Genomic DNA, 23,380 nt, shown 5'->3' on the forward strand with positions numbered 1-23,380 from the left:
CCGGGAGGCCGGACTAAGGTGAGGCCGAAAAAGGGACATGGCTCCACCCACTCGCGGGTGTGACGTCACCCACACAATTTGGCTGGGGAGTCGGACGCTGCAGGTCGGAGACAGGGCCCAGCTGAATACTTCATATTCAGCCCTGTCTCCTGAGGTCAGTGGAAGGCTGGGCCATCAGCGTTTCAGACACTGCAGCTGGACGCCGCAGAGTACTGGCTATGCGGGCAGCAGCAGCTTTGTTGTGTCCCAGACTCCCAGTCCCTCCTACCTGAGCATACTTGTAGCTTCTGGACCTGCAGCAGCCGCAGGCACTTCAACATACAGGATACGTCCACACAGTCACAGTGTGATAAGGCTGCCTATGCACGGCAGCTTGGCTGTATCACAGAGAACTGGAAACTGTGTGGACCTTGGCTTCAGGGCTACAGAAGCCCTGCATGTCCACAGATATTACTAATCTGTGATAAGGCTGCGCTGCTACGCATAGGCAGCCTTATCACACTGTGGATGGAGACTACTTGTGTGCGGCTGTGTGTCACAACTCAGCTGGGCTGACAGTCTGAGGTTACACAAGGGTCAAGGGGGTCAGCAGCAGGCTGCAGCACAGTGACAGCAAGAAGTGACTCAGAATTTGATTTCCCCCCCCCCCCTCTCCCTCCGGATCAGCTTACCAGTTCACCAGGAAGCCCCGCCCCCAACTCACTTCCTCTCGTCTTCTGTTCTTCCTGCCTGGACTCCTGAGTCCTGACTCCCTGCTTCCTGAATCCCCAGCACCGCACAGGAGGTACTCGGGAGAGAAGGCTGCACCTGACATCAACAGGAGGAGAAGGCTGCACCTGACACAACAGCAGATCAGAGCATAACACAAAGGTACTCCCTGACTCCTGCAGTCTATCTCACCTGTTGCTGTCTCTTTCAATATCTCCCCTTCTGTCTCTCACTATTTCCTCTACTGTCTCTCTCACTATCTCCCCTGCAGTCACTCTCACTCTCCTCATCTTCCCTTCTGTCTCAGTCACAATCTCCCCTGCTGTCTCCCTCATTAACTCCTATGTGGCCTCTCTTTGTCTCTCCCGGGCTTTATCTCTCACCATCTCCTATGCTGTCTCTCTCAATAACTCCCCTGTGGTATCTCTCACTTTCTCCCTCTGCCCTGCTGTCTCTTTCACTATCTCCCCTGCAGCCTCTCTCTCCCCTGTGTTTACTCTTACTATCTCCCCTGCACTCTCTATCGCTCTCTCCCCTGCCCTCTCAATATTTCGCTCTCCCTCCACTTTCTCTAATGGAATGGAACCAAGCACGGCACTGCAAAAAGAGTTTTATTGCCTCAACGTTTCGGGGAAAGGTACCTTTCCTCCTGACAACAGGGTGCGATACCCCCAAAACGTTGGACCCTAACAGTCATATATATATATATATATATATATATATATATATATATATATAATTGACATTTAGTGATTTTTTTTAGGTGGTCTATGGAACTACAGTATCTATTGACTGCATACGGGTGATTAGGTCATACGTTAGGTTTAACACGTCTAAATGAAAGTTATAAAATAATAACTATTAAACTTATAGTGTGCCCATTGTATGTTTCTATGATCACCCGCAATAGACGGTCATTTGCTGTTGTTTTTAATATATTATGTGTACATGTGTTGCTAGCCAACAAACTAACGAGCCCTGCCCAGGTTCCAGCAGGCGGGTGATGACTACTTCCGCCTCTGGTTGGTGGAGCATGGATCAACCCTGCGGGTGGAATTATCAATCCGGGTGCTGCACGCGGGGATAAGTGGCGGGCTGGGCGCACTGTGTGTTTCTGGGGGGCGGCATTAGGACACACGGCATGCAGCAGGTGAGCTCATTTACTGCAATTATGTGTCACAGGGGGTGGGATGTTGTGTGGGTTATTTAAGTATTCTGTGATATTGTATTTGTTGTACTGCTGTCCCTGACGGCGAGGGGAACCCCCAAACCGTTGGACCATTAGAGAGAGATTTTTTTGTTGCGGCCTGGCACTCTCCTGTAGACTCAGCAGCTCCGGTGCCTTCTGGACATATTGGATATGTCGACGAAAATGTGAAAGAATACATTTAAAACGTTAGTAAACTTGTGCGTCCAGCCTTGTTATCTATGCCTTGGGAGTGCCGCCATCTAGCTATCTGCATACATGGGGAGCGAGGAGTCAACTCACCTGGGAGGGCACCCAGATTTAAACTAAGTTGGTGGAGTGCTGACCATGACCATTACTCGTTTGGAGATTATATATATATATATATATATATATATATATAATGTAATGTAAGCAAACAGCGGCACTCAGAGGACTTGTGCAATTTTTATATTTAAGGCATTCAAATAAATGCTAGGTGACCTAGCATTTATTTGAATGCCTTAAATATAAATATTGCACAAGTCCTCTGAGTACCGCTGTTTGCTTACATCATGAGGGAGTACTCTGCACCTTATTTAAGGTAAGACACTTGTTTTGCACCTTGATTCACCCATTGTTCCTTGACAAAGGGGCGCCTGTGCCCCGAAACATTGGATATAAACGTGTACATATATTTATATATATATATATATATATATATATATATATATATATACAATATTGTTTCCAGTGCACTCACGGTAAAAAAATCAACATGGGTGGTGCTCCCATCAGGCACATGTTACTCCAACATGGTCCAAATCCACATAATTTGAAATCAGGGCACTCACCAAGCAGCAATATTTCAAGTGCTTTTTTATTCCACCAAATTCATTTGACCATGGTAACTGGTTTCTCCTTCCTGGTTAGTGCTGTCCTGGCTGCGCTGAACAGCTTAAAGGGAAAAGAATGAAGAAAGGTTACAATAAAGTGCAAGTGCATAGTGACTATCGCTGGTGAGACATTATCAATGTTACTGGGTGATGGAGGACATCTAGATTGATACCTTCCCTGTGTTGGTATATATATATATATATATATATATATATATATATATATATATACATAATTTGAAATCAGGGCACTCACCAAGCAGCAATATTTCAAGTGCTTTTTTATTCCACCAAATTCATTTGCTGTAAGCCGACGTTTCGGACCTGTTACAGGCCCTTAATCATGGCGTCCTGTGTCAGTTGCCTTCTATGTGGGACACAGGACGCCATGATTAAGGGCCTGTAACAGGTCCGAAACGTCGGCTTACAGCAAATGAATTTGGTGGAATAAAAAAGCACTTGAAATATTGCTGCTTGGTGAGTGCCCTGATTTCAAATTATGTATATATATATATATATATATATATATATATACCAACACAGGGAAGGTATCAATCTAGATGTCCTCCATCACCCAGTAACATTGATAATGTCTCACCAGCGATAGTCACTATGCACTTGCACTTTATTGTAACCTTTCTTCATTCTTTTCCCTTTAAGCTGTTCAGCGCAGCCAGGACAGCACTAACCAGGAAGGAGAAACCAGTTACCATGGTCACCTCCGGGGTTCGCAAAAACGCACTATAGTGCGTATTTTACCCCAAAACAGTCCCCGGGGACTCAGTTTTCAAAACTAAAGGGGTCCCCGAGGACGCGCTGTGCAGATTCTGTACATGTGAGCCGCCGCTGTGAGCCGCTGCAAACCAATCACTGCAGCGGCTGCCGGGACCCAATCATTGTACAGTGGCCGCCTAGCAGCCAATCACTGTACATTTTACAGGTTGCTGCCGATGCGCACCCTAAAGCCGCGCGCCCTGCAATTTGATAGCAGGTTACCGTGTGAGTCACTGTGCATCCCCCAGGCCGCCCCCCGGCATGTAAGTCCAATCCGCTGCTGAGAGCGCGGGGACGACGACAGGGGGACGACGACAGGATGGGATGCAGCTGTAACAGCCGCTCTCAGCAGAGTAGGTGTCGGTGAGCGGGCTGTCAGGATGACGGGGGGCTGGATGTGGCTAAAACAACTCAGAGCAGCGTGTCAGCTATTCCAGCCACATCCAGTCCCCCGCCGCGCTGATAGCCCGCTCACCTACTCTGCTGAGCAGCATGTCGGCTTTTCCAGCCCTTGGGCAACGACCCCCCTCTCCCCCTCCGTGGCAAAAAGCAAAAAATGCCCCCCCCCCCCTCCACTGTGGCAACAAACCTAAAATGCCAACCCCCCCTCCTTCCCACCTCATGGCAACCAGCATAAAACGCCCTCTCCCCTGTGGCAACCAGCATAAAATGCCCCCTAGCATGTAACCCTTGCAAGGAGCATATAACCCCTAGCAACAAGCATGTAGGTAAGCAGCACTTATGTGCTATAATATATACTTGTCGTAAAAGTGTGTTCTATAATGTGTACTGGGCATATCGGTGTGTGCTATAATGTGTACTGGGCATATCGGTGTGTGCTATAATGTGTACTGGGCATAACGGTGTGTACTGTAAAGTGTACTGGGCATATCGGTGTGTTCTATAATGTGTACTGGGCATATCGGTGTGTGCTATAATGTGTACTGGGCATATCGGTGTGTGCTATAATGTGTACTGGGCATAACGGTGTGTTCTATAATGTGTACTGGGCATAACGGTGTGTGCTATAATGTGTACTGGGCATATCGGTGTGTTCTATAATGTGTACTGGGCATTATGGTGTGTACTGTAATGTGTACTGGGCATTATGGTGTGTACTGTAATGTGTACTGGGCATTATGGTGTGCTATAATGTGTACTGGGCATTATGGTGTGCTATAATGTGTATTGGGCATAATGGTGTGTACTGTAATGTGTACTGGGCATAACGGTGTGTGCTGTAATGTGAATTGGTACTACTATGTGACCACGCCACTTCCCCCCCAAAAAATGCCCTAAATTTTTAGCAACAAACCTAAAATGCCAACCCCCCCCCCCCCCCCCCCCCCCTTCCCACCTCATGGCAACCAGCATAAAACGCCCTCTCCCCTGTGGCAACCAGCATAAAATGCCCCCTAGCATGTAACCCTTGCAAGGAGCATATAACCCCTAGCAACAAGCATGTAGGTAAGCAGCACTTATGTGCTATAATATATACTTGTCATAAAAGTGTGTTCTATAATGTGTGCTGGGCATATCGGTGTGTGCTATAATGTGTGCTGGGCATATCGGTGTGTGCTATAATGTGTACTGGGCATATCGGTGTGTGCTATAATGTGTACTGGGCATTATGGTGTGTACTGTAATGTGTACTGGGCATTATGGTGTGCTATAATGTGTACTGGGCATATTGGTGTGTGCTATAATGTGTACTGGGCATATCGGTGTGTGCTATAATGTGTACTGGGCATTATGGTGTGTACTGTAATGTGTACTGGGCATTATGGTGTGCTATAATGTGTACTGGGCATAATGGTGTGTACTGTAATGTGTACTGGGCATAACGGTGTGTGCTGTAATGTGAATTGGTACTACTATGTGACCACGCCACTTCCCCCCCAAAAAATGCCTTCGGCGCGCACTGTCCCTATTTTCGGGTTTATATAGTTTCTATTGTATACTGTATATATCTTTATGCGAGTGGGCCAATTGATACTTCCCCGACCCACATGTGCCATGCTGGGGAGGCTTTATTCCGTTGGGACCCAGAAAGGGTCAGGTAGGACCCCAATTTTTAGAAGTGAAGGGTCCCCGGGACCCACTTTTTTGGGTGGTTTTCGCGAACACTGACCTCCAAGCTCCATGAGCGTTCTATAGCAGCCTATTGATTACATCACTTCCGGACAGGGGCGACTTCCGGTTTCCAGCAGCGTCCCGGCCAGCGTGAACAGTGGGGAGGAGGGAGAAAGGAGCTCTACACTGTATTTAAGGTATGTCTCTTGCCATTTCACTGTTGTTATATATATATATCATGGGGGAGGTGCAAAATGTATAACAATGGACATTAAGGTGTGTGGTATGACATGTACTTGGCATTACAGTGTGTGTGTTATAAAATGTACTGGGCATTGCTGTGTGCAGTATAACGTGTACTTGGCATTATTTGTGGTATAATGTGTAATGCGCATTAAGGTGTGTGGTATACTTTGTACTGGGCATTACGGTGTGTGGTATAACGTGTAATAGGCATTAGAGTGTGTGTTACAATGTGTAATGGCATTACGGTGTGTGGCACAATGTGTAATGGCTATTACGGTTTGTGGTATAATGTGTAATGGCATCACAGTGTTTAGTATTAATGTGTAATGGCCAGTACCTGGGCATAATGTGCAATGGGCATGCCTTTTTCCATGCTAGGGCACACCCCTTGCAATTAGGCTCCACCTATTATTGCTTTGGTGCCGCCCACATGAGGCCACTTCCAGATATTTTCCAGGGCCACTTTTAGTCCCCAATCCGCCCCTGGCCCCATGCCTCCGACATTGGTGGCATCGGGGACTTGGCAGGTGGGCAGGCGTGGGCAAGTACATAGGGTACTTGTGCACTAGCACGGCGCCCACGATATTTGGTCGCACGACATATATCGCATGCCATACACCCGATGCACTGCGATGCGATTTAAAATTGTATAAGCCCCTATAAGATGTTTAATTGTATAAGCATCCTAATGGGGGCTTACAATGTTAAATGCACCCCTATGCCACCCCCACTATGAACGTGAACCCGAAGCGTGGCGAGTGCAGCGAGCTCGCGAGGGGCGGCGTTACGCGTCCTACGACCTTTTCATACCCCCACTATCCATGTCGGCGTGGAGTTGATTTTATATAGTGTGGCAAGAGCAGCGAGCCACCGAGCCCGAAGCGTGGCGAGCGCAGCGAGCCCCGCGAGGGGTCGCGTATTACTTTACATGTATTCCGCGTCCCCTCGTGGGGCTTGCTGCGCTCGCCAAATTATATAAAATCAACTCCATGCCGACGTGGATAGTGGGGGTATGAAAAGGTCGTAGGATGCGTACCGACGCCCCTCGAGGGCTCGCTGCGCTCGCCACGCTTCGGGTTCACGTTCATAGTGGGGGTGGCGTGGGGTGCATTTAACATTGTATGCCCCCATTAGGGTGCTTATACAATTTTAAATCGCATACCATTGTATATGCCATAGAATTGCATACAATGCCATACAATTCGATGGTATACAATTAAAAATTGTATAACATCGGCTGCCATCGCATCGCATACCATCGCATGCCTTATGGTCTGCGATGCGATGGGCGCCGTGCTAGTACACAAGTACCGTACATACAACTTTACCCATGCCTGCTCCAAGGTGACCGACAGCAGGGGGTGGCAGGGGGAGCAGCAGCCGTTCTACAGCTGCAGCATGGCCGTCCTTAACGATGACCTCCCTTGTCCAAACATGCTTGGATGAGGGAGGGGGTTGTTAACAACATGCGGTAGCACGTATCATTAATGACAGGGAGTGTACACACTAGGCAATATTGTACACAATATCGCCTAGTGTGTATGAAGCTTAATTTAATAATTACCAATAACGGCTGTTATATTTTATCCAGAAGGAACCAGTCATAATGCAAAAAAAAACACATGGATTTGCAATTGCCTACTGACAGAAATGGGGCATATCTTGTTCCTAACTGTGAGCACAGGAAGGAAAGTGTATCTCTGTACATGGAGTTGTACAGAGCTTTAAATGTGTCAAAAAATGCGATGTCCTCCGGGTTTTTACTGGCCTTTAACGTTACATGAGACTCAGATGGACTGTATACTGTAACAGGTAACAAAATTTACAAAAGAAAACAGAAGACAAACGAACATTTTATTGTGGAATCTCAACTCATTATGAAATATAGAATTCGACATAGAAATATAAAGTAGAATGTGACGGCAGATAAGACCCATTCGGCCCATCTACTCTGCCCCTTTTTTTAACCATATGTTTAACTCAAACTCTACTTGATCCTTATTTATTTGTAAGTATATCCAGAGGGGTTTAGACAAGTTTTAAACATGGAGTCCACAGCCTCTGCTATCAACATTCCACTTTTACAGAACATTTGAAGTAACAGGCATCTTCATTTTACAGTAATCAAGTAATGTTGTATACAGGTCACTTTCCAATACATTACACAGTTCACTTTTGGCCCAAAGAGCAAGCACAGGTACAGTAGGTGACTCTTACTGCAGGAAAGTATGTTCTGGAGTCTATTGCTCAGACTGTACTATGCTGTGCAGTGTGCGGTGCTGCAGCTGGGGGAGCCCACACAGACAGTGGCGAAAAATTTGCAGCGGGGGGGGGGGGGGGGGGTTTGTGTGTGCAAATTAGGTAGTTACGCCACTGCACACAGAGGAGGCTGAACATGGTACGCGTATCACTACAGCTCCTCACTTGCACACTGCAGGCATGTACATGTACCACTACAGCACCTCACTTGCACAGAGCGGGCCTGTACAGATACCACTACAGCACCTCACTTGCACAGAGCGGGCATGTACACATATCACTACATCTCTTCACTTGCACAGTGCAGGTGTGTACAAATATCACTACAGCTCCTCACTTGTACAGTGCAGGCATGTACACATATCACTACAGCTCATCACTTGCACAGTGCAGGCGTGTACACATATAACTACAGCTCATCACTTGCACAGTGCAGGCGTGTACACATATCACTACAGCTCCTCACTTGCACAGTGCAGGCGTGTACACATATCACTACAGCTCATCACTTGCACAGTGCAGGCGTGTACACATATCACTACAGCTCCTCACTTACACAGTGTGCGCGTGTACACATATCACTACAGCTCCTCACTTGCACAGTGCAGGCGTGTACACATATCACTACAGCTCATCACTTGCACAGTGCAGGCGTGTACACATATCACTACAGCTCCTCACTTACACAGTGTGCGCGTGTACACATATCACTACAGCTCATCACTTGCACAGTGCAGGCGTGTACACATATCACTACAGCTCATCACTTGCACAGTGCAGGCGTGTACACGTATCATTACAGCTTCTCACTTGCACAGTGCAGGCGTGTACACATATCACTACTTTCCTCACTTACACAGTGTGGGCGTGTACACATATCACTACAGCTCCTCACTTGCACAGTGCAGGCATGTACACGTATCATTACAGCTCATCACTTGCACAGTGCAGGCATGTACACGTATCATTACAGCTCCTCACTTACACAGTGCAGGCGTGTACACATATCATTACAGCTCCTCACTTACACAGTGCAGGCGTGTACACATATCACTACAGCTCCTCACTTGCACAGTGCAGGCATGTACACATATCACTACAGCTCCTCACTTGCACAGTGCGGGCCTGTACACATATCACTACAGCTCCTCACTTGCACAGTGCAGGCATGTATACGTATCATTACAGCTCCTCACTTGCACAGTGCAGGCATGTACACGTATCATTACAGCTCCTCACTTGCACAGTGCAGGCATGTACACGTATCATTACAGCAGTCAGATTAAGCTAATTAGCAACTACATTGACTCAATAGATCATTTAACCAGTAAAGGTTTTGGTGCAGCAATAGCTGGTATCTTTAGGAAAATGTTTCTGTCTATAGAAAACACTGTGCTCCAGTGGAATATAATTACAGAGCAGCACATCCAAGCCAAAAGGTGTTTAAGACCAAAATAAATTCTGAAATCAGGAATTTTGAGAGCTGGAGTTTTGCCCAGAAGCAATTTAATATCCTCAACTGCCTCCTAACATTGTTCAGTCCACTTAATGCCATTATAAGCTCAATCCCAGTGAGGTCACTTAAGAGAGTGGTTCCAAACGGAAAAACAAATACATATTGTAACAGGCACCTAGATCCCTGGTGTCCAAGTGTAAAAGCCTCCCGGCTGCATCCGGCCAACCAGTGCGTTCCCCTGGTGCTTGACAAGTTTAATATGGTAGCTAGACAGTGGTCATAGAGAAAATATGTGGAGAATCTGTCTTTAGACTCCACACCTATCCTGTGAAATGAGTGAGGGAAAAAGATGGTGAGAGGAGGATGAGGGGGGTTCAATGTAATCCCTGGTGTTCAGAACTGTACCTTTATATATTATTTGGGTAGAGATGTATCAAACCTTTGAGAAGTTGCCAATTGTAACCAATTAGCTGTATCTATCAGTCTATAAGCTGACTGGTTGCTATAGGCAACTTCTGCATTTTTTCTCTATTGAAAGGTTTAATGCATTCCCGCATGACTTATTTATTGTTTGCCTTTGCCTCTAATTGGCTAAGAGTGCAGATAATTAAATGATGGCAATACAGTACATCATGTCAACTGTTGCTGACATGATATACTGTACATCATGTCAACTAAAACTCAAAGTCATACATGTTTACTAACATGGAACACATATATCCTTTTATATCCTACTACTCCTAGCAATTCTGCTATTGTTTGCTTTATTGGGCAGCATTTATCGGTGGAACTGCTGAGCAAGATTACTACTGGTGATAAAATGTGGTGACTTATTATTATTATTGGTGGAATTATTGGACATTACTACTACGTATGTGCAGAGGCGTCTCTACACATGTGCAAACGCCTTGCACGTCTGAACATGAAAACGATCGTACGGAACTATCCTAGTAGGGGGTGGAGAGGGGCGTGAAGGGCTGTTTGGGCTCATTACCATTTGCGTATGCCCCGCGTTTCATGGGCGTTCCCATGAAAACATTGGGCGTACGTATGGCAATACGGCCATGATGCACGTGTGGGGGGCGGACATCTGACATAGCCGGATATCAGCTGCCCGCCCATATCCCTGCTTTCATAGGGAAAATGTCCGAGTGGTCTGGAGCACTCGGGGCTGCCTGATCGCTCGGTCCATCACTCGATGGTCGGCGACCATCGGAGAATAGGGGAGGTTCCCACAGATTGGGGAGTTGTTGACATGAAACATCCACTTGCGGTCCGTTCGCTTGGCGTCTTACCGCATTCAGACTGCGTGAGCGATCCGTACGATAGGCGGGGCTAAGAACACTCGTGCCGTCCGAAATATGCATCCGTCCGATTCAACTAGAATAAGGCCATAAGTGCCTGATTCATGTTTGTACAGTATGTAAAGTAAAAGTGCTGGCAACTGGGCAAAACCATGTTGCATTACAGTTGGGGCAGATGTAATGTGTGTAGAGTTAGATTTGGGTAATTTATTTTCTGTGCAGGGTGACTACTGGCTGATTTTGCATGAGACCAACGCATGTTAGACAGCTTTAGTTTTACACTGCAATTTAAAGTTTGAACACGTCCCATCCTAATCTAAATCCCTCTGCAGATAAGCGATTTACCATTAAGTTGTTCTGTACAATTGAATTGCCAAGTGCTATAAAAAGTATATTCATTCTGATTATTGCTGCCATTTAAGCTTTTCTAAGTCCTTAATTAATGTAATCTACCTTTTGCTGCAAAATGTTAAATCTCCAGACTGTGCAGCAGAGCTCTATTCTACATGTGCCCATCCAGCTGTTGTGGAACTACCATCCCAGCATGCCCTGTTAAAGTTTTGCAGTTAAGGCATGCTAAAGCTTTGGCAAGGCATGCTGGGATGTGTAGACCCACAGTATTATTATTATTATTATTATTATTATAATTTTATTTATAAGGCGCCACAAGTGTTTCGCAGCGCCGTACAAAGGAACAATACAGGGAGACAAAAACTTGGCATAACATTGAATAAATAACAAAAATACAGTACAAATAAAGAGCACCACAGTTCAATACACATTACAGCTTAAATGTAAGTAGTGAGGACCCAATCAACATACAACTAGAGGCTTGAGGCCAATGATGGAGATGAGTATGAAGATGGTCACTGAGTGTTGGAGTATAAGAGAGCTGTGAGTGAAATGTGAAGAGAAGTGGGCTTTGACAACAGGAGGGAAGAGGGCCCTACTCGGAGGAGCTTACAATCTAGTAGGAAGGGGAGACAGACAGATTACAAGAGGTGCAAGCGAGGGGGTGGTGGTTAGATAGCAGGATGTAAACAGGAAACAGGCAAGGGGTCGGAGAACCAGCTGGTTTATGCAGTGGAAGGGTACGCTTTGATGAATAGGTGAGTTTTCAGTGCCCGTTTGAAGCTTTGCAAGGTCGGGGAGAGTCTAATGGAGCGAGGGAGTGCGTTCCACTGAAGGGGTGCAGCACGGGCAAAGTCCTGTACTCTAGCATGGGAAGCAGTGATCAGGGTGGAGGAGAGACGACAGTCGTCAGCTGACCGTAGAGGGCGGGAGGGTGTATGAATGGAGATGAGGTTAGAGATATATGGAGCAATGGAATTAGAGATGGCCCTGTATGTGAGTGTGAGGTGTTTGAAGAGGAATTCAGTAGGTGGATGACTGCATGTTGATTACCCCTGCTGTGCAAAATATGAAGGATACTTATGAATTTTATATGTTTATGAATTTTATATGTTTAAGTTTGTTTTGATATTGTTTTGTTTTTTTACATTTTAAAACGGACTTATTTTACAATGGCCAAGGTATCATTAATTAAAAATAACATGACATTTTTCTGTAAACAGCCCACATTCCCAAAGGTTAACAATCTAGTAGTTAATCAAGGAATAATAATGGAATTGCCTTTTCAGATTGTGGACACTGGACTTCTCACAAAATATTGCGTACACGTCATCTGTCACCCGTTCTATTTGGTGGAATCTTGGCAAGTGACATGGAAGTCTGAGCCACATAAACAGAAATCATTCTATCAAATGATTGGATCCAATAGAACTGGCTTTGGATGGGCTAGGATTGATGACAATAGTATGGAAAACAATGAACAGAACACAGCGCAGAACGAAGTGTCCTTGCATTCCTAAAGAAAACAAAATGTCCTTGCGTTCCCTAAGAAAACAAGATGTTGACGTTGTTTTTATCCTACCATGAATCTATGATCACATAAATAAAAATGTGTTTGGCAAAATGTGCAGTTAAAAGCTTGAACCAAAAAATTGTTTATTTAAATCAGGCATGTCCAAACTGTGGCCCTCCAGCTATTGTGAAACTACACATCCCTGCATGCCGTGTCATAGTTTTAGCATTCGGTAATAGCAAAACTGTGACAAGGCATGATGGGACTTGTAGTTTCACAACAGCTGGAGGGCCATAGTTTGGACATACTTGAATTAAATACACAAATAAAAACATTGCAGAAAAAAGAAAATGGACTTTGGGCCTGACTCTGGTTAACTCTGTAAGCTGCAGCCTACCGATTCCCAGAGTGCCCGCCCCTCCATCCCACTGAAAGACTGCCCCCCCCCCATTTGCTGTGTACCCTTGCAACCATGCGACTTATATTTGCGGGCGCCGGGATGAACACAAGGCGGGCAGTTGACGTCATGTGATGTCAGCCGCCCACCCCCAGCACACTTTGTCCCACCTGCATTTGCATTATCACTTTTATAGGGACACCCATGAAGCGATGGGCGTTCCCATGTTCTAGCGTTGCCTCCACCTCCGTCTCGCCCCCTCCCTCCCCGCTGTGGCAGGTCCCCCTTTAGCACTGGCTAAAGTTGGGAGGTATGCTGTATCATACCTGCCAACATTGGAGGAGACCGGGGCGGGACAGGAAATTTGGGGGGCGTGGCCTGCCGAAAAGGGGGTGTGGTCTAAACTTGTGGCGCTGCCGCGAGGTCAGCTGTGCACAGCATCTATTCACGGACTACAGGGGGGGACTATCAACTCCCCCCACGCCGCGGGACACTGCTGGCCGCAGGAGGGACGGGGAACGTCCCAAAATACTGTTACGTTCCCATGATAAGCGGGACAGTTGGGAGGTATGCTGTATATATGATTATGCTTTGAAATAGACTTTACAAATAAGTATCTGGGTGCTCTGCAACTTAAACTCTCAAAAAAATAATCTAAAAGATAAATTATATTAAAGATCTTGTAGAGTAGAGCAATCTGGCATTGTTTACAGGATAATCCATCAGTTAGTATGGATGCCAGATATTATATAAGTAAGGAGGGATAAATATATTTCAGTATACCTGGTGTATATACACAGTATATATTATTTTTGTACAGCATTACAGGGGTATCCTATGTGCTTCTGTAACCATTTTATTTCACTAATACATCTATTAAGGTCAAAGAAACCACTTCGTTATTACATTATCAATATTACATGGTTACCTAGGCAACAATGATTATAATAACACAGCATATACGATAACAGGTGCACAACGCCATCCCATATATTAAGAAAAGCAAGATGTAATCCTACAACAAGAACATGGTATTCCAGGATATTTTATTTGACTTATTTCGCATGAGGTCATATTCCTGAACTTTCAGCAATCAATACACATGTCAGGTTGAAGAATGATCCAATTATTATTGCTATTGCTATCCAACAAGAGATGATAATAAAGTAGCAGCTCAATACGAACTTTGATCATTTTCCCCTGGAGATGACTCTGAAACCCCCCATAACTCGTTCATCATGGGAAATGTGTAAGTTCAGATTCTTCATACGTTTATCATTTAAAATGAGTTTGTAAATTAAAACTGAATCTGGACTAAGGGCTTAGGTCCTGCAATGCAAATTATAAGTGCTTTACAAAAGGGCAGAAAAGTTCCCTGTACCGGTTCCGTCCCCTAAACATGTGACATCATGAAGTCAGGGGTGGGGCCACAGTGACAAAGCAGTTGCGGATTGCCTGGAGCGGCCGCTGTGGGGACCATGGAGAAGGTTTGCATCCTGAGGACTCTCTGGGCATTTCTGTGGCAGCTTGAAGTTGCATGCCCAGTACGCCCCAAGGATCCTAAAAACAGCTACTAGCCTGTGTGTGCTATGCTGATGGCATCTTCCTCACTCCCAGCCAATCAAACTCCAGCACCACAGAGATAAAACAAGTGAGATACTGTAGCTGCGGATGCCTATTTCCTGATTATGCAATTGAATCGCGCCATCATGGCTCTGCGCCCCACTTTACAATGCTGATAATATTGACATTGCTTGGTATGAGCAGGGCTACGATGACATGTTTTTATCATCACCCCCCCCATACTTGCCCACCTCTGCCCCCACAGTGCCGAGAGGACTCCCAAGACACACATGCTAGACACCAGTGATGTGTGCTGAGTAATCTGTGCAGACCAGTGTTCTCTTGTGAGAACACTGGTGATCTGACTAGATTTCAATTGCATGCAGTCAAGATTTAGTCCATCGATAGCTACGCACGGGACCGCACATCGCCGTCACTGGGGGTATACATATGGGGCAATGTGCGCTTCATTTCTAAGCAATCTGGTCAGATCACTTAGAAATAGCCTGACATCGGCCCATATGTTCAGGCCTTAAGTCTAGATTCGCCGCAATGGCATTTGGAGCTGACATATTTAAAGGCCTGGCCGAGTAGCTTAGCCTTCCAGCACTGTGCTCAGCGGGATGAATGTAATGGCGTCAGAGCAGCACGCATACCGGGATAGGCTGGGAGCCTCTGAAGCAGCCAAGGTGAGAACACGATGGGGTAAATTTACAAAGATGGGAGTTCAATTAAATTGGGATGTTGCCTATAGCAACCAATCAGTTTCTATTTCTTGTTTATTTTGCAATTTCTTGATATAGCTGGAATCAAATTGGTTGCTATGGGCAACAAACCAACTTCAATAGAACTCACAAGTTAGTAAATTTATCCCCAGATGTTGTCGCTGATGTGGGCCTGTGCGCGTTAAGTGCTAGGGTCAATTTTGAGCCCCAGTACGGCCCTGCAGGAAGTAGCGGGATGTGCTAATATTTGTTATAAGTTGCTTCTACAGCACCTGCGAGGAACAGCCTTTTTATTTCACCTAGCCGTGCTGTCATACTAGAACCTCTTGTGTTGGCTAATGCACTGCCTGTGAAGTCCGTTTCCATTCCCCATCACTTCTGTGCCTCTCCAAATTGGACTTATATTTATATTAGCTATGGGATCAAACTGCGTGCTTTTCTGGAATCAGACTACTGAACCTGCAAATGTATTTTCACAGTGCACTGCTTAGCACAAAATGAGAAAAATTAAAGGTCTCTTGAAATATCTAACTCCAAGGTCTAGTAGTTTGCTGTGCTTTGTGCTGTGCTAAAATAATCAATTTTCCATATCAATCACTTTTAGAAACGCCACAAATATTTGATGTTTTATTCAAAAAGAAATTGTGGAAAATAACAGAAGTAGGGTTACCTCCATAATGTCACTGGTATCTGTTTACTCAGAAAACGTATACGATGGGTGGGTCAGGAGACTGACAACAGTACCCCGATAAAGGAAATCCAGGCAGTCGCTGGGTAAGTATGCTAACCCTCTCCCCCCAACCCTCTGCGCAGCCTAACCCTAACCCAGAGGCTTCACAGGGGTTGGCTTCACCCTGTGTAGTAACTCATGGTGTCACCCTCCATCCCCCAATGGACATCCCCCTGAGAGTACTATGTAGAAATATAAATGCAGAGGCGTAATTTTAACCCAGTCACCGGGAGGCAAGGAGGAATTTGGTGACACCTTGCCCCACTGTAAAAAAAAAAAGGAAAAACAAATATGGTTGGTTATTCTGATTCACTCAGAAAGGCACAATCACTCTCTAATGGACAAAACCATGTGCACTGCAGGTGGGGCAGATGTAACATGTGCAGAGAGAGTTAGATTTTGGTGTTTTATTGTTTCTGTGCACAGTAAATACTGACTGCTTTATTTTTACACTGCAATATACAGTAGATATCAGTTTGAAGTACACCCCCCACCCAAATCTAACTCTCTCTGCACATGTTATATACCTCTCCAAACTGCCGCAAATGGCAGCTTTAAACTCCCTAATGCGGGCTGGCAGGCGGGAGGTCCGGGGGTCAAATTAAAATTGTGGGGTACTTGACAACCTTTCTGGGAGGGGGGGCAGGAGGCAAACCCAATTTTTGAGAGCATTCCAGCCATTCAGGGAGGGTAGGGTAGGCAAGTATGTCCATATTACATCCTTATAAGAATATACTTTCAGCAGCGGCTGATGGACAAAGGCCGACGTGAGCTATGAGTGGCATTCTTTAATAAACAATATGTAAACTGTACAATCATGTAAGAAATATCCAGCAAGCACTGACCACTATAATGACAGATTTCACATTCCAGCTCTATGCCTGCTGGCAGTAGGAAGGGGTGCCGGATGACGCTCCGACAGTGGGGATACCGACAGTCAGTATCCCAATGTCGGGATCCCGTCGTCGGGATACTGACTGTCGGGATCCCCACTTTCGGAGCCCCATACCACACCCGTAGGAAGACCCTGATCCCCCTGCACTTATCTGTTCCTGAGACACCATGGGTTTAGGTCATAGTTGCCTACCCTCCTGAATTCTGCAGGAGACTCCCTGAACTAACAGCAATCTCCCGCTCTCCCTCATTAGTCTAGCAATCTCCCTTATTTCACCTAGCCCACATTACACTGTTACGTTTTTTTGGGAAAAAAGGAATGAGAGATAGATACAGTTACATTGAATCATCAGCACCATTTCCCAGCACTTTACCAAGTATAGTAGCTCTTACTAACTACTTTGGGGCTCATCTACAATTAGATATAAGTCATTTTAAAAGAATTTTCACAGATGTAGCAGTACACACCCATGCTTCTAGGTGCCATGTTGACAATCTCATTTCACAGTCTCTCCATATATGGACATAGACACGCCCTTTGGGTGGAGTATGACCCCCCCTCAATGGGGCGCTGTGGAAATTCTACTACCGATTATAATCTCCCTGAAACTAGTTTTCAAAAGTATGCAAGTATGGTTTAGGTGAATGGTCTTAAGACTCATGTACAGTAACTCATTATCACTGCAGATAGGTTTATGGATGTGTAATAATTACTAAATTCCCAAGCGTCTTCTGCATTGCTCTTATTTCATATTATTATCTGTTTGTTTATTAGATTTCAGAACATTTATTGGCTTTGTCTGGAAGCACTTGCTAATGAGGATCATGGAGACTTGTTCAGTTAATCGTCAAAAATTGATAGGACTCACAGATCTCTGAGGGGACATTAATACGCCTCTTCAGGACCGGGGAAAGGCAGAATGTTCCAATAAGGTATTAAAAGCTGAATAATGTAGATAATGAACAAACTAAACACAGCTATTAGCAAAGTGCTTGCACATTGTTCATGTAATATAATTACAATTAGGTTTGGGATTCCCCAGTCTTCCATTGAAGACGTATTTATAAGGAAGTGTTTTTATACTCCTTTTTTATCTATTCCTTTTTATATCTTATTTACCCCTTCCCTTGGTGTCACACACAAGGGAAGCCCCCAGTTTGGTATACTACACCTATCATACACAGTAATGGATAAGAGCTAGTTTATAGATAACACAGATTTGGAAGAGCACAGAAAAGTGTCAGTCAGACTTTGTGCAGGGGACGAATATATAGGGCCTGATTCAGAGGTGGTGCATGTTTGTACAGAGAGGCTGGTAGGTGTCTTATGTAAAAAGACCGCCACTACAGACTACTCTGATTCGGTGCTGCCATACCAAGACCTCTGAGTAACCACTCTGCTGGCTTCTGCATGGCCAATGGGGGTGGGGGGAGGGAGAAGCGAAGCAGGAAGAGGAAGTTCCGGTGGTAGGAGATCTCTCACCCTACACATGGCAAAGGTGAGAGCGGACTGGTATCCGGTAGCTGGATCAACAGTGATTAGGTTGACAGTCAATGGATTGACCACTATTGGTCGACAGGCAATAGGTTGACACCTGAAAAAAGGTCGACGTGCTCTAGGTTGACATTGACAAAAGGTGAACATAGGTCGACATGAGATTTTCGTGATTTTTTTATTTAAACCGACTTGTTCTTACTTCACCATCCAAGTGGGCATAGACGGAGAATATAACAGTGTCCGAAGCAGATGTCAACATAAACATAAAAAAGGAAAATCTCATGTCAACCATTTCCTGTGTTGACCACTTCCATTTCAACTTTTGCTTGTGTCAACATTTGGTCAATTTTGGCCTAGACCATGTCGACCCTTTTTTATGTGTCAACCTATTGCCTGTTGACCAATAGTGGTCAGCCTATTGAATGTCAACCTAATTACTGTCAACCTAATAATCCACACCCAAGTGGACTGACTGACTGCTTCTGCCTGTGCTGTGTGCTGTGCTGGGGAGAGAGGCTGCTGCAGCAGCCAATCCTCTCTCTCCCTGCCCAAAGTGCCTGTCCAATGGAGAAGAGGGGTGTAGCAGGAAACTTGGCCATCGGCGGGCCCCTCCAACAGACCAAGGACCAAGTAAATACTAAAGAGTACCCACCTTCTTGGTGATATTGGTCATGGCCCCCAATGCCAACAGCATGTCAATCACACTGCGTCTTTTTAGGCACTGACACCAATGCCTCAAGACCGGATCTGTACATTTGTAGCGCTCATATAACATTAAAAATTAGACAATTATGTGGTTCACATATACTGTATATATCAGTTAAATGCAATGAGTTTGGACAGCACGGATGGTGTAATGGTTAGCATTACTGCCTCACAGTGCTGAGGTCATGGGTTTGATTCCCACCATGGCCCTAACTGTGTGGAGTTTGTATATTCTCCCTGTAGTTGAGTGGGTTTCCCCAAGTACTCCAGTTTCCTCCCACAATCCAAAAATATACAGGTAGGCTAATTGGCTCCCAACAAATTAACCCTTGAATGTCTGTGTGTGCGTGTACATGTGGTAGGGAACATAGATTGTAAGCTCCACTGGGGCAGGGACTGATGTGAATGTTATATAAATAACTGGTAAGAATAAATAAATGATTTCATCGAGATGATACGGGTTTACTCGTCATTCCTTACAGGTCACATCAGCATCGCGGCCGGAGGGCTTTTTTTTACATTTTCAACTTTTGCTGTGAATATTTTGACAAAACTTTATCTGTTATACCTGATGCGTCAATTGATTTAAGCTTCTATTCACCTACATGGCCACACAAACGCTACCCTGGAGGTTTTAGTAAAAATGAACCCATTTTATACAAGTGTTTTGTTTTTATATCCAAAATATGTTAGAAATTGCCAGAGGTGCGTTGTTTTATATGTTGTTACAGATAGCACAACGGGGAGACATTACATTTCTTGCATTCCTATTACCCTGATGCATTAGCTTGTCTAAAATATTTAGAAAGTCATATTCTCAGCTAGTAAAATAAAACCCTAAAATCCATTAGGTTTAGGATTGTAAAGCACTTACAGGGCAAATTCTGAAATGCTTAATTCCATGTAAGAAAAACATCCAACCAATCGCGCATACTTGCCGACTTTCTGGCTGCCCTTTCCAGGAGAGGCCAGCCAGCTCAGGGAGGGGGGGGGGGGGGGGCGAGGCCGCCTGGAGTGAAAAGGGGTGGGGAGGGGACGGAGCCACATGGGCAGCTACTTGTTGGGGGCGTAGCCAGAGCGACAGCGTCGTTTTAGCCACGCCCTTGACGTGCAATGCCGTTTTTTATGGCATTGCACTGCGGTGGGCGGGGCTAAAACGGCGCAATTCGCATCATTTGACCCACGGACCCCCCCCCCCCCTCGTGGGTGACGGCGGGGGGGTCCGGCGGGAGGTATAAATCACGTTTATACAGCGTCACGTGAGTACTATGGAGTGTATGATGTAAAAAGTATTGAAAACATTGGATTGTGACATACAGTAAGCTGTAGGCAAAATGTCATTGATAATGAAAAGGGGAACTAGATAGTAGTTATGACATGAGAGCTATTACAATGCACAGGTATATATGACAGAACAGAAAGAAATTATAATGACAGCCCTATCACAACGGAGACTTGTGTGACAGTGACTGAAAAATAAATGATAGGTATCTCTATAGAAATACACAGTGGCGGTTTTTATCTATGGGCTGTAGGGCTGCTGCAGCCCCCCAGGTAAAATCCACCACTGTCTCTTCCTAATTGAAGCCAGATGCAGTCTGTGAGACTGCTCTGGCTTCAATGTGACTGGCAGTGATGTCCTATTGGAAGTCCGACCTGCCAGTCCTATTGGGAGGTGTTCCCTCCCTCTGGGATGACTCTCTGTGCTCAAATGTGGAGCAGCTGCCAAAACGGGTTCTGCGCATGCGCAGTACCGCAGACGATACTGCGCATGCACTGGACCCTGCAAAGGCAGCCCATGGAGGCTTGGGCCAGCACATGCGCAGAAGGTATGAAGTTACTGCGCATGCGCTGGCCCCGTTCAGGGGATCAGCAGGTGCAGGGAGCGTGGCGACGGCAGCGGAGGGGGGGCCCGCATTGCGGCAGCCCCCCTCCGCCAAAAGGGTAAGAGCCGCCACTGGAAATACATATGGGGAAAAACCCTTCACTTTAACTGCTGTACAGCTTTCAGTGGACATCGTAAACCATCATACCAGAAAGGAGTGGTAAATATAACTATCAAATAGGGCATTTATAGGAATGTACAGTCAGTATATTGCAACTAAGGGGGAGATTCTTGTTGGTTTGCAAAATCAAACTCCTTCTTTAATGGACAAAACCATGTGCACTGCAGGTGGGGCAGATGTAACATGTGCAGAGAGAGATACATTTGGGTGAGTTATTTTGTTCCTGTGCAGAGTAAATACTGACTGCATTATTCTTTCACTGCAATATAGATATCAGTTTGAACACACCCCACCCAAATGTAACTCTCTCTCTGCATGTTACATCTGCCCCACCTGCAGTGCAGCATTGTCTTGTCCATTAAAGAAGGAGTTTGCTTTTGCAGACCAACCAGTATCACCCCCTAAATGTATTGGTGCACATCAAATTTACTACAACTGCCGGCTATTATCTAATCACGCATTATGCTTTTATGATCTATATTTTTTACATTGTTATTAAAATTGTAAAGGCCATTCAAACCAATGTATCTTATGTTACTAAGTGCACTTACCAGAAAGCGCTGCTTATCACCCCTTGTTTTTTTTTTCCATTTGTATTTATACACAGGCGTTATTGCCCTGTAATCAGCAGCACCTTCATAGCAAAAACAACCACACACAAGCCCCACCCACCTGTTCCTCTGTTACTGGTTCTTTCCATCTCTATAGAAATGTGATGTGATGTGAAAATGACATTGAAGATAGATTATAATTTATAACAGGGACAGGTAGATCCTCATACAAAGCCAACAATGCATTCTATAAACAGGGGGACAGTTACCAAACCTGTCTAATGAGGACAGTTGGTGGTGTTACCATAGCAGCTGACAGAGTCCTGCTCTGTATTACATAAATGTTTGGATTGGTGACTAGTCAATTTATTATCTTTAGAAGTTTTGATAAATCTTTATCATGGAGTTATTCATGCACATTTGGGACAAATCCCCCCCTTCCCCAGGAGACCCTGGAGAGTAGGTACAAGGGGCACGTGCAAGGAGAGTGACGTGATTCACATTATCATGGCCCCACTCACTGTTCTAGGGCAGAGGGTGCGAAGTATGAATTGTGCTCTGTGTTCTGCATGGTATTCAACCCACACTTTATCCAACCTGCATTTTTTCCAAATCTCACTACATCCCATACTGATCCTGCACTGTATCTGAGGAACACTGTATCCTGCACTGTATCTGAGGAACACTGTATCCTGCACTGTATCTGAGGAACACTGTATCCTACACTGTGTCTGATGAACACTGTATCCTCCACTGTATCTGATGAACACTGTATCCTGCACTGTATCTGATGAACACTGTATCCTGCACTGTTTCTGATGAACACTGTATCCTGCACTGTATCTGATGCACACTGTATCCTGCACTGTATCTGATGAACACTGTATCCTCCACTGTATCTGATGAACACTGTATCCTGAACTGTATCTGATGAACACTGTATCCTGCACTGTATCTAATGAACACTGTATCCTGCACTGTATCTGATGAACACTGTATCCTGCACTGTATCTGATGAACACTGTATCCTCCACTGTATCTGATGAACACTGTATCCTGCACTGTATCTGACTTTTGGCAGCTGATTAATGTAAATTAGGGATCTGTTTACTTATGGGGCCTACAGACAGAAAGATTTTAGGTGGGATTGCTTAAAAAATGCCCCTACATCGCTCAGTGTGTAGGGGCTATAGCGATAAAATCCAGTATGCTGGATAAATCTAGTTACATCGCCGGTGTCAGGGCCAGTGTACTCACTGGAGAACACTGGCCCTGACAGATCGCTTAGCACACAGTGCCGGGACATGGCTGAGCGATCTTGCTGAGTGTTCTAAGCAATCTAGTAAGTACCAGCCATTCTGCTCCTAACTGCCATGTCAGCGACCATATCCCCATGTGCGGGGCGACTTCACACTGGACGCTGGCCGCAAGAGCATGCTCCTGCAACAAGTGGCTTTATCCTGAAGTGTCTCCATTTTCATCAGCGACCATCGCTGGTCGCAGATGAAAACAGGACCCTCAGCAATTTGGCTGCTAAGCGATTTATTGCTGAGCAATTTATCGCTG

General features: G+C 45.3%; 1 protein-coding gene and 2 long non-coding RNA genes across 4 annotated transcripts in view; 2 read left to right on the forward strand and 1 right to left on the reverse strand.

Moving 5' to 3' along the window:
* Positions 1-23,380, reverse strand: part of PLXDC2 (plexin domain containing 2) — a 456,016-nt gene that overhangs the window by 220,825 nt on the left and 211,811 nt on the right. The gene's annotated exons all lie outside the window — the stretch shown is intronic.
* Positions 45-12,915, forward strand: LOC146081214 (uncharacterized). The gene is made up of 3 exons (XR_014475087.1): positions 45-870; positions 5,731-5,813; positions 12,522-12,915. It is a non-coding gene; the product is annotated as an uncharacterized LOC146081214 (long non-coding RNA).
* Positions 20,394-23,380, forward strand: part of LOC146081215 (uncharacterized) — a 55,240-nt gene continuing 52,253 nt past the window's right edge. For both annotated transcript variants that reach the window (XR_014475090.1, XR_014475088.1), the window contains exon 1: positions 20,394-20,516. This is a non-coding gene — a long non-coding RNA (uncharacterized LOC146081215). The remainder of the gene's footprint in view (positions 20,517-23,380) is intronic.

Source organism: Crinia signifera, chromosome 5 (assembly GCF_055691185.1).
Source record: "Crinia signifera chromosome 5, ASM5569118v1, whole genome shotgun sequence".
Classification (NCBI taxonomy): domain Eukaryota; kingdom Metazoa; phylum Chordata; class Amphibia; order Anura; family Myobatrachidae; genus Crinia; species Crinia signifera.